We start from the raw sequence: 10,085 nt of genomic DNA on the forward strand, positions 1-10,085 counted from the left end.
ACAACAACTAAAATTTACTAGTCGCAAAATCAGAATCAAGAAGGAAAATTGAAATTCCTTTTGAGAAGCTTTTCTTGCATACTAAAATTGGATGCAAGTATTTTGTTTCTTAACAAATAAAAGAAAACAATTTTAAATTAATCTCGTTGCTTTTACCGAATGTCTTTGCATCCAAAAGTTAAAAATTTTGCATTGAAAAAGCGGCTCCATGAAACCCCGAAACATATGTATGCAGTAATCTGTAAATTTGCGCTATAAAACGTTGGTTTTTTTCCTGATCTTTATGGGTACAAAACTATTTAGTTATTTTATTAACTAGAGATTGAAGCTAATTACATCAGATAGATGCAATTTTGTTATTGCTATTAATTTATGAATTCGATTTTTATTTTTTTTATTCATTTTTGATTTTACATAAATTTTTTTTAAAATTACTACTGAAAATGAGTTTTTTCAACATTTCAATACTTTTCTTAAATAAGAGAACTTTAAAGGCTGCAAAATATTTATTTCAATAGTTTTGAGGACTGATTTTGATTATTGCAATCTGCAAATAGTACAGGGAGATTTTAAATACAGGTTTTTGAATACCCCAGTATAGGCTTCTAAAATATGTCTCGCGCAAAAAATAAAGTTGGGGGATATGGGGAAATGAAATAGCTAAGATAACTTACTTTTTTCAAAATGATAAAACTAAATTTGTTCTGAAAATTATGGAACATAATGATAGAGCAATGTATTTTACAATTAAACTTGCATTGTATCATTATTTTTTATTTTTAGCAGTAAGTTTGTGCCCCCCCCCCCCCAAAAAAAAAGGTGGAAAATTTTTTGGGGCAAAGTGATTTTTTTTTTCTATTGATATATTTTCTATTCGATTATTTAAGATATATTGATAAAATAAATAAACAAAGAAAATAATAGATGAATTAATGCAAAAATAAACGACCACATAAATAAATAGATGTGTTAATATATGAGAAAAATAAATGGTTGAATAAAATAGTGAGTGAATGAACAAATAAGGGAATTATTAAACGAAGGAAGGGTTAATAAACTAATTAATAAATGAATACGCAATTTATTTGATAAAAGACTGAACGAGTGACTGAAATGAATTATTTCACTTTTTCCTGCATGCACTTCACTAACTATACAAAGCATTTTAAATACAGATAAGCTTAATACTATGCAACAAAATATTGCATTGAGTATTTGTAGGTCTCAATTAATATTTCAAATATTAATAACAAAATTTTATTCGGTACGGTTAATTTATTTAATATTTTTGTTGTGAGAATTAACTGTGAACCAAAATAATTTGCAACAACGTATGTGGGAGTTGTTCGTAAATAAATGTTTTGAAAAAAGAAGGCTGAGCGGAAGCGCAATAATGCCTTTTAATTTTAGATTAAAAGCCAATGTTGGTTAAGCTGGAACATTATTTCTTGAACAATTAAATAGCTTAAATCACATTATTTACTAATCAGTGTTAAAATAGTAGAAAATAGTTAAAAATTGTGATGAATAACTGAAAAAATTTGTGCAATACATATTTCAATAACAGCGATTTTTTACCAGAATAAAAAAATTAGTATGTACTATTTCTGACATATTTGATAAACAAAACTTAAAGGAGTAAATAAAACAATGACTAAATGCCAAAATAAATTAGTGATGTTTTTATAATAGGAAATCTATTTGAAAATTTTAAGCTTTACTAGCTAATCAAACGTAGTTAACTTATTTTATGCACCAAATAAGATAAATGATATATCATTACAATTACATTTTACTTAAATAGCAATAACAATAATTTTGATGTTGCTGTAACTTTTTTATTTACTCAATAATATCATTCTAAGATACTTAAATTTACTCCAAGCAAAATCACCCTAAATGACTTACCAGAGCCTAGAATTTATTACATTTCGAAAATTTATTTTTTAAAAGTAGTAAAGAAGATAATGGTGCATTCAGATTACAGAGTAAAGTCAAATTTTTAAATGTAAATGATAAGTAGTTTGGAAGTGTTTATGGGAATAATTACTTTTCCCCAATTTGGTTATGAAGTAATTATTTTAGTTTCAAAATATTTTATTATCTCTAAGAATAATTTGTTTAGTAAAACATGTAAAGTTTGAACGCATCTTCTATAGCTAAATAATGCTCCCCACCGTCCCAAAAATAATACTCGTATGTCGCTACATTTAGGTTAAACATTTTGTCACAAAACAATTATTTTATTTGAGAGCTTTGCTCTAAATATTGAAATTGCTAATTCTATGATTTTATTAAAAAAATTTCTTTTAGGTAGTTCAAGGGTGAGCGATTAATAGTATTTGTTACTCATCATTCCTTTCTTAACGCAGTACCAAAGTTGTTAAAAACCAATAATCGGAAAAAAAACATGTATCTTCCAGCTCAGAGCTTCCGAAACTGAAGTTCGCTAATCCTTTATTAGGGGGTCCAAGGCAAACTTCGAAGAAAATTTGTTTGAAAAACATTAAGTGATATTCAAATAATTCTTTTGCGTTTTAAAACCAGAATTTTCACCTTCGAAGTATGGAGTTGTCCTTTGAGCACAAATTCCCGATATCTCGAGTAACAATACTGCAAGATCATGCATAGGTGATCGAGCCATTTTTTGGTTGAACCAACCCCGCAGTCAGTCCTCAGGTGAACATAAATGTTTCATAGACATAACTTCAGACTGCACATTGAATTGTATCTTCTATGATCCTTACACCTATTTCTGACATTGTATGGAAAAAAAACCGCTCTTTGCAAAAGCAACGCGTGTTCTATTTGCCACAACCTACTTATACAAATCCGGATTTATAACCTATGCAGCCACCAAAACTGAAGTGTGAATCCTGAATCTGATATTCGACTCCAGCTATTAAAATTAAACCCAATGTGTTAAAACTGTGACAGCTAAAATAATTCTGTTTTTCCCATTAATTCGAAGTTCCATTTTGAATATTAATCCATGTGATATCTACTGATTTCTGTCTGTCCAATTTGGTTTTTGTACGCATAATTGGTAAATAAAGTTAAGCAATTTAAACTAATTACCTAGTCTTTTAAAAATAGTTTCCCTAAAACTAGTGCTGCTTAATTTAATTAAATTTATTTAACTAGACACTAAACATAAATACACACTCTGTAGAGAGGGGTCCGCCCTGAAAATTGACACATGAAAGCGGCCCGCTCTCTATAAAAGTTGGGAGAACATGATCTAGCTAACAAATTGTGAATTTATTAGAAAACAAACTTAGAGATATTTCTAACACAAGGGTAGTAGAATACTCATAAAAAGGGGCGGATTTAAGAGAGTGAGAAATCCAGATTTTTAAAACTAACTTGTTACTGATTTAAGATAATGATTCTAGGTAAGTAAATGTAGTTAATTGACAGCATAGCACCCTGAAATATCTAAAAATTGTTCAATCAAAATCAAAAAGTCTTTAATTTTAACAACTAGCACAAAAGTTTCAAGTAATTTAGATTAGAGGTACATTGGTCTTGGTGAAAAATAACACCGTGTCACTGCGCCGGAGGTACATTTAAACAATGTTAATGAAGCTCAAATATTGGGAAAAGTTTGCATGCACATATTTTTTTGGTAATAGGAACCTTTTTCAATGCAGAGAAGAAGCGTTAAGGAATGAAGAACAACCAATATTTGTTTGTGCTACATTACCTCTGTTTTTATAAATTTCTGTTGATATCTTTCACTGATGCATGAAAAAATGTGTAGGTTTGTGTGCATGTATGTACACAATAAATTTAGTGCTGGGAAACGAAAAAAAAACAAAAACAAGATAATACATTTCAGAACAAAATGTAATCTAATAACTAACTTTAGACATATTTTATGGATATTCTGAAAAATGATATCCTTAAATAAACCTTTCCCCCCTTCCCTTTTTTTAACCCAAAAGATTGGAGACTCAAAGCAGCGGCGATTTTTATGATACTTTATCGGAAAAATTATTTCTTTCATCTTCCTGTTTTTATGAGCCAAAAGAAATAAATAATATTGGGATTTTCAAAGCGGAATATTAAACTCTGGTTCTCCAGTCATTCAAATAATCATGCTATAAAAATAAATGGGGATAAAATGTTTTTAATTTTTTTTTATTTAGATATAAAATCCTTTCTTGAAGGCAAAGACATTAACTCAAGAAACACTTAATGTTTCATTTTATAGCTTGAAACATTACAATTGGTCTTCATATTCCCGACTGGAAATCGATACCGAAAGTGTTTTTAAACAAATGCCATTAAAATACTCAAGGAATTAAAAAGAATGGCTCGCTATTCTGGAGTTATATTTGCGTAAAACACTCTATCCCCAGGTAATGTTCAGCCATCTGACTTTATTGCCTTTAATATATTAACAATTCGGTGGGCAGAAAAGTTATGAAGAAGGTATGGCTTAAATACGTTTACTTTGTGTGAAACACTTCAGCATAAAAAATTGCACAGATAATAATATATGCTAATTCAGAACAAAAAATATAACAATGGTACAAAACATTCCTGACTTTAATCCAATGCAGCAAAAATTTTGAAGATCTAAAGTGCTCTTTTAAGACAGTTCACATAACAATAGCGCATAAAGAATTTCTGCATTTTTCCAGTATGAAATGAAAATATTAAATAAACAAATGAATTAAATAAATTAAGTTTATTCAGCTTACGCACAGAATCTATTTGAAGCATCATATTTATAACCAGTACCAGATTTAAACTCAAATAAATTCTTTATACTTAAAAGGACAATTGCAAAAAATATACTTCGTCTCAAATTTATTGCCATGCGTGCAGACAAAGTTAAAATTATGCATTAACATGAAGTTTTTTCAGTGGAATAACGGAATTGACGATGTATTTGTACACCTCTGAGTGATACGGGATCCAAGTCGCAGAGAAGCAATGACTAAACAAGAAAACCTATAAATTGGACTAAGGTAAATATACAAACTACTGTACACTGTAAATATTGTATTTTCAATTCAAGAGAATGAAATATAAAACTGCATCAGTCTAAAAATATTAAGTCTAATATGTAACATGCACTATTTTATTTATAATACATATCAGATGAATAAAAAACTTCGAGCGTGATGGTTCAGGTTAATCTTCACCTACCACACTTGATTCACCGGTTGGAAGAAAGTACTGATCTTTTGTTGTCATCGTTCAGTGGTTATTTTTTGAATAATTAGTTGGCGGAGATGTCTCAACTATTCGTACCAGGTACGGCTTTACTTCTGTTGTCTTCATTGTATTTTATCACAGTATGTACATCTAAATGAAAGACCGGATTAAGAGCAAAGTTCGATCTAATAGGATGCGGATTAGTGAGAATATACTGTGCTATCAGTAAGAATTGAGGTGGAATGAGTAACCATATTATACTTTAACTTGTAAGATTTTCAAAGATGCCCTTGCGTAACTTGTTAAGTTTCAGTCATAAACCGTCGCATGCAGAGAAATTGCAAATGTGACGTCAGGTGCACTTCACCCCCCTAATCTTGTAAGCAAATAGCTACGTCTGCATTACTCCATTTGTATATAATAAGTCAAACTAGATTGCTGTTGTAATATGACGCAGAATTGGATGCTCAATAGTGTCCTTTACGCGTTCATCGATCTGTACATCTCGTACAAAGCGTGTTAATACATTGCAGTGTGCATTGGATAGCTTTGGTGTACTACAGAGAGCAGCATTATAATACTGGGCTACAATAAAACATTACATGTTTTTGTAAGTCAGCCAAAGGTAGCCACAATAAAGCTTTAATGCTTTTTTTATAATTTGGCTGTATTTTAATGAAGGGTTTTAGAGCTATCTGTAACACATAAACCACATAACAATCAGAATTGTTTTTTTTTTCTGGTAAGATGGAATTTAACTACGAGAATTTTTATAATACAGCTTCAAAATTATAGCTTTGAAAAGAGGAAAAAAATTTACTCTTCATAAATTTGAAATAAGTCTCCTAATATGTGTAAAATAAACTCTCAAAATGAATACTTTTTGGAATTAGATAAAAGTTAAAACAATTATCATACACATTTAAAGATTTAAAAAAAAAATGAGGAAAAACAAAACGAGTAAAATATTACAACCTGTTTAATTTGTTGACCCAATTCTTCCTTTAAAATTATAAAAAATGTTATAAATATGAAGCTTTTTTTAAAAAAAGCAATGGGAATAAATATTTTACGTGTTAAAGTCGCTTTTTCTTGGCACAGAAGTCGAGGTTGGCAGAAGCAGCTTGGAGACAAAGACTGGCAAAATGCCATGATTTTTAGCTTTCTTCTTACTCGACGAGTTTTCGTTTTCTTCCTCACCACTGCTTTCCAGAGTAGTGTATTTTCCTTCTTTTAGTGTTCAACAAGTTAGCTATCAGTTCTTAGAAAAAAAAAAAAAAAAACTAATTCCTACTATGATTTTTACTGTTTTCTTCCCTTCTAGTCTATATGCCATGATATTTAGAGGTTCCTGTGGTGCACGCTGCTACTTCCTTTCAGAAAAAAATAATCTGTAGGAAAATATTAAAAGATGCATGATGAAAAGAACTTTAGTTTTTCAACAAGTGGTAAATTTCACAATAACTACCCAACATTTTTATTACAGCTTCATTTTTTTTCTCTCCTAACGTATGCGCTTAGGTATGTAGAAATAGTAGTACTGCTGTTCATAAATGTATCAGCAGCGATACTAACATACAGTCGAACTATCAGAACGAGTGCAAAGGGACCGCGATATTTGCTCGTTATAACGAAGTGCTCGCAAAAAACGAGTTCTTGAAATATTCAAAACATTCAGAATAGTTGCTTTTTTTTTTAAAATCTTCGTACAGCACCAAAGAAGTTGGAAACTTTGCGTTGAACTGTCTGAATGTCTCTTACACACACAAACTTACATAATTTTTAAATATTTCTTAATTCTACGAGTTAAAAATAGTGTTGTCATCGCTTGTTTTCAGGATTTATGATTTAGAACTAACTTCGGTTGACTTAAAAATGTTAAATAAAATTTACCAAAAGGGAATGAGCTGAGCTAGAAGTAAAAAGAAATTTTACGAGTCGCAAAAATATTGCTCGCTTTAAGCGGGGTTTGCTCGTTGAAAGCGATTTGTGCTCCCAAAGACTTAACATTGTACCGACCAAGTATTTCAGATTTCCTCGAAATATCTGGGTTCTCATTAAATCAGGGCTTGTAAGAAAATTCTACTGTATTTACTGGAGAAAATTCGGAATCAAGCCTGCGGAAAACTTGTTTGAAATAATTCATTGAAATTACTTTTTTTTTTAAATATAATATTTCCGCCTCAGAGCAGCAGTAAAATATCTAACCCATAGAACAACGATAAGAAATGATATTGTTAATTTCAGGCGTCAGAATGTTGTTACAAAATTTGCAAACGTTAAGTTCTAATCTCATATTTTCAATCTATATACTTCTAATTTTGCGTAAAAGCGCAATACACAGAAACTAATTATAACCTATTACAATTTTATACCATATAATAAATTAAATGTAGAGCATTTAACACAATACATTTATTACATTATCTTTTTGCTGAAATTTGTTATTTATCTATACACGTCCATGTTAAGAAATAATTTGAACTCACATTTTTAAAAAGAAAAATATGTGAGCAAAGATTTGAAAATTACAGAAAAACAAATGTTAGGCGTAACATAGTCACTTCTTTAAAGATATCTTTGTTGGCTGTCCACCGAAATTTGAAGAGTGTTACAAATGTGCTACAATTCATTTATGGAAATTTTGTTCAACTATCTTTTTTAAATACTTTTTAAAGGAAACCAATACTTTATGAGGTTTAGTACAGGCTTTGTTTCCAAAATAGACCATACTTAGAAATCTAAAACGTTCAAGTCAATGGAGTAAGTTGATCATTTTTATATTGCAATAAATTAAGGAGTACCTTTTGCTTTGAAATATATAAATTTTACTTATAACTGCATTTTATAGACATAAATGCAGCTCTCTCTTTTCCTGAAAGTATAATTAACTTCTCACCTGTCGTTTATTTCATTACTTATTTTATTTTTCTTCATCAGTTATGTGTATATCGCATAGTAACTTTTCACTCAACTTTACGTCTACTCTGAGAATCTTTGAGAAAACATTTACACAAGTATCAATAACTTGCTATGAAATGAAGAGCTATTTTTAGTCTTACGGGCAGTAAGTTACAGCTAGAAGGAAATGGAAAGGTTTATTTCTTTCCAGTGTCTTAGTTTGTTTCATTATCCTAACCAAGGACTAAAATCTTGAAAAATGTAACTTGAAGCATTTATCTTTATAGACGTGCTGCTGAAAATTACCAATTTTAGTGGAGTTATTCTATGAGTTTCTAGACTAATAAAAAAAATTTTCAGCAAGCATATACAATGCTAATCGATCTTAATATACTTATAAAAAATGTTCAGAGAACATCTTTGGAACAAAAATTCAAAATCTATCATTTCTAAAAGGAATAAAAACACTTAAAAAAGAAAAACTTTTGAAATGCATTCTAAATGTTATAGTTTTATGCTTTAAAAAAAGTAAATTACAGATGCAGTTTTCTTCATTGCTTTGAAACTAAGAGGATGTATAATGTTTTTCTGATTTTTTCGCTACGTATAAAATTTTAAATTTAGATTCATGATCTGTAATAGAAAGGTTTTAATTATTAATAACAATTATTGAAACTTCTAATTTTTTACCTCAGAATGATTCAGAATACGTTTGAGGGAACTCACATAAAGTATAGTTTGAAAGTATTTCGTAAAAGAAAAGAACCCATAAAAAAAAGGATTAACGAAAATGCCAATTATTTAATTTATTTATTAAATTTATTCGGAGATGTCCGCCTAAATGCTGCAAAAAAAAAAAAAAAAAGCATTCGTAACTCGAAACTAATTCAATTTAACTACTTCTTGTGTTGCTTCTTTTCCCCCAGTTCGAATAGAGCGAAACTGCTTGTAAATTATCCGTACATTTCGTCTTACACCTCTATTGCAGTTTATGAAGTATAACAACATTTCTTTCATATTATATTACTTTGGCATTTATATTCGTCTTTGGGTGCAATAAAAATGCTTAATTTGTTTCTAAGCAAAGATATTTTACAAATTTAATACATCTGATTAAAAATATGCTAGACATTTATAATAAAAAAATCAGTCAGGTGGTTTGTTACGGTTACACTTTAGAGCAGGGATTCCCAAACTGGATGCCACAAAGAGCCCATGGTAACGATAACCCGCATATGATAGAACTAAACTGGGGTGTAGTGAGAATATTCTAATTCTTCAAAGGGTGCGGCGAATTGGTAAAGTTTGGGGACCTCTGTTTCAGATAAAAACATTTTCCGTTGAATTGGTAATTGTAATGATAATAAGATTAACAGTGCCGCTAAATATCTGTATAAAAAAAACAGATCTCTCTAAAGCCAAATTAGAAAGCTTTCAATGTTTTCAAATAAACAACCTGTCATGATAAAGATTAAGCAAATTAAAGAGTATTTATTTATTTTTTTAACAACAACATAGTCAATGAGTAAAAACAACAACATTTTACTATGTTTGAACTAAGTTAATGAATTCCGAAATTCGTGAAGAAAAAGAGTACCACGTTCTCGGTATAAAATAGTTTGTCACATGAATTTTGATTAGCCAAAAAATTCATAACTTCAAAAAATCTGTTCGGTTAATAAAACCAATATTGCTAAAAAAATGAAGATGGTTATTGGAAAATATACACTTATTTGATACATAACATTTTATTCTAAATGTCAGCAGAAATCGTTTCAAACATAAATTATTAATATAAAACGATACTTATTTTCTTTTTCCTTAATTCAGAGGTTTGATTTATTACGACATCCAATGGAATAGACTTTAATGATGTTGTTATACGCAGACGATATAAAGAAAAATGACGCTTCAAAATATCTTTTGCATCGATGAATGCATTTTTTTTTAAAGGAAATGTTTCAAGAACGTCAATTTTTTTCATATTTTCTCGTAATGCATTTCTTCTTTGTACT

Source organism: Uloborus diversus, chromosome 4 (assembly GCF_026930045.1).
Source record: "Uloborus diversus isolate 005 chromosome 4, Udiv.v.3.1, whole genome shotgun sequence".
NCBI lineage: Eukaryota > Metazoa > Arthropoda > Arachnida > Araneae > Uloboridae > Uloborus > Uloborus diversus.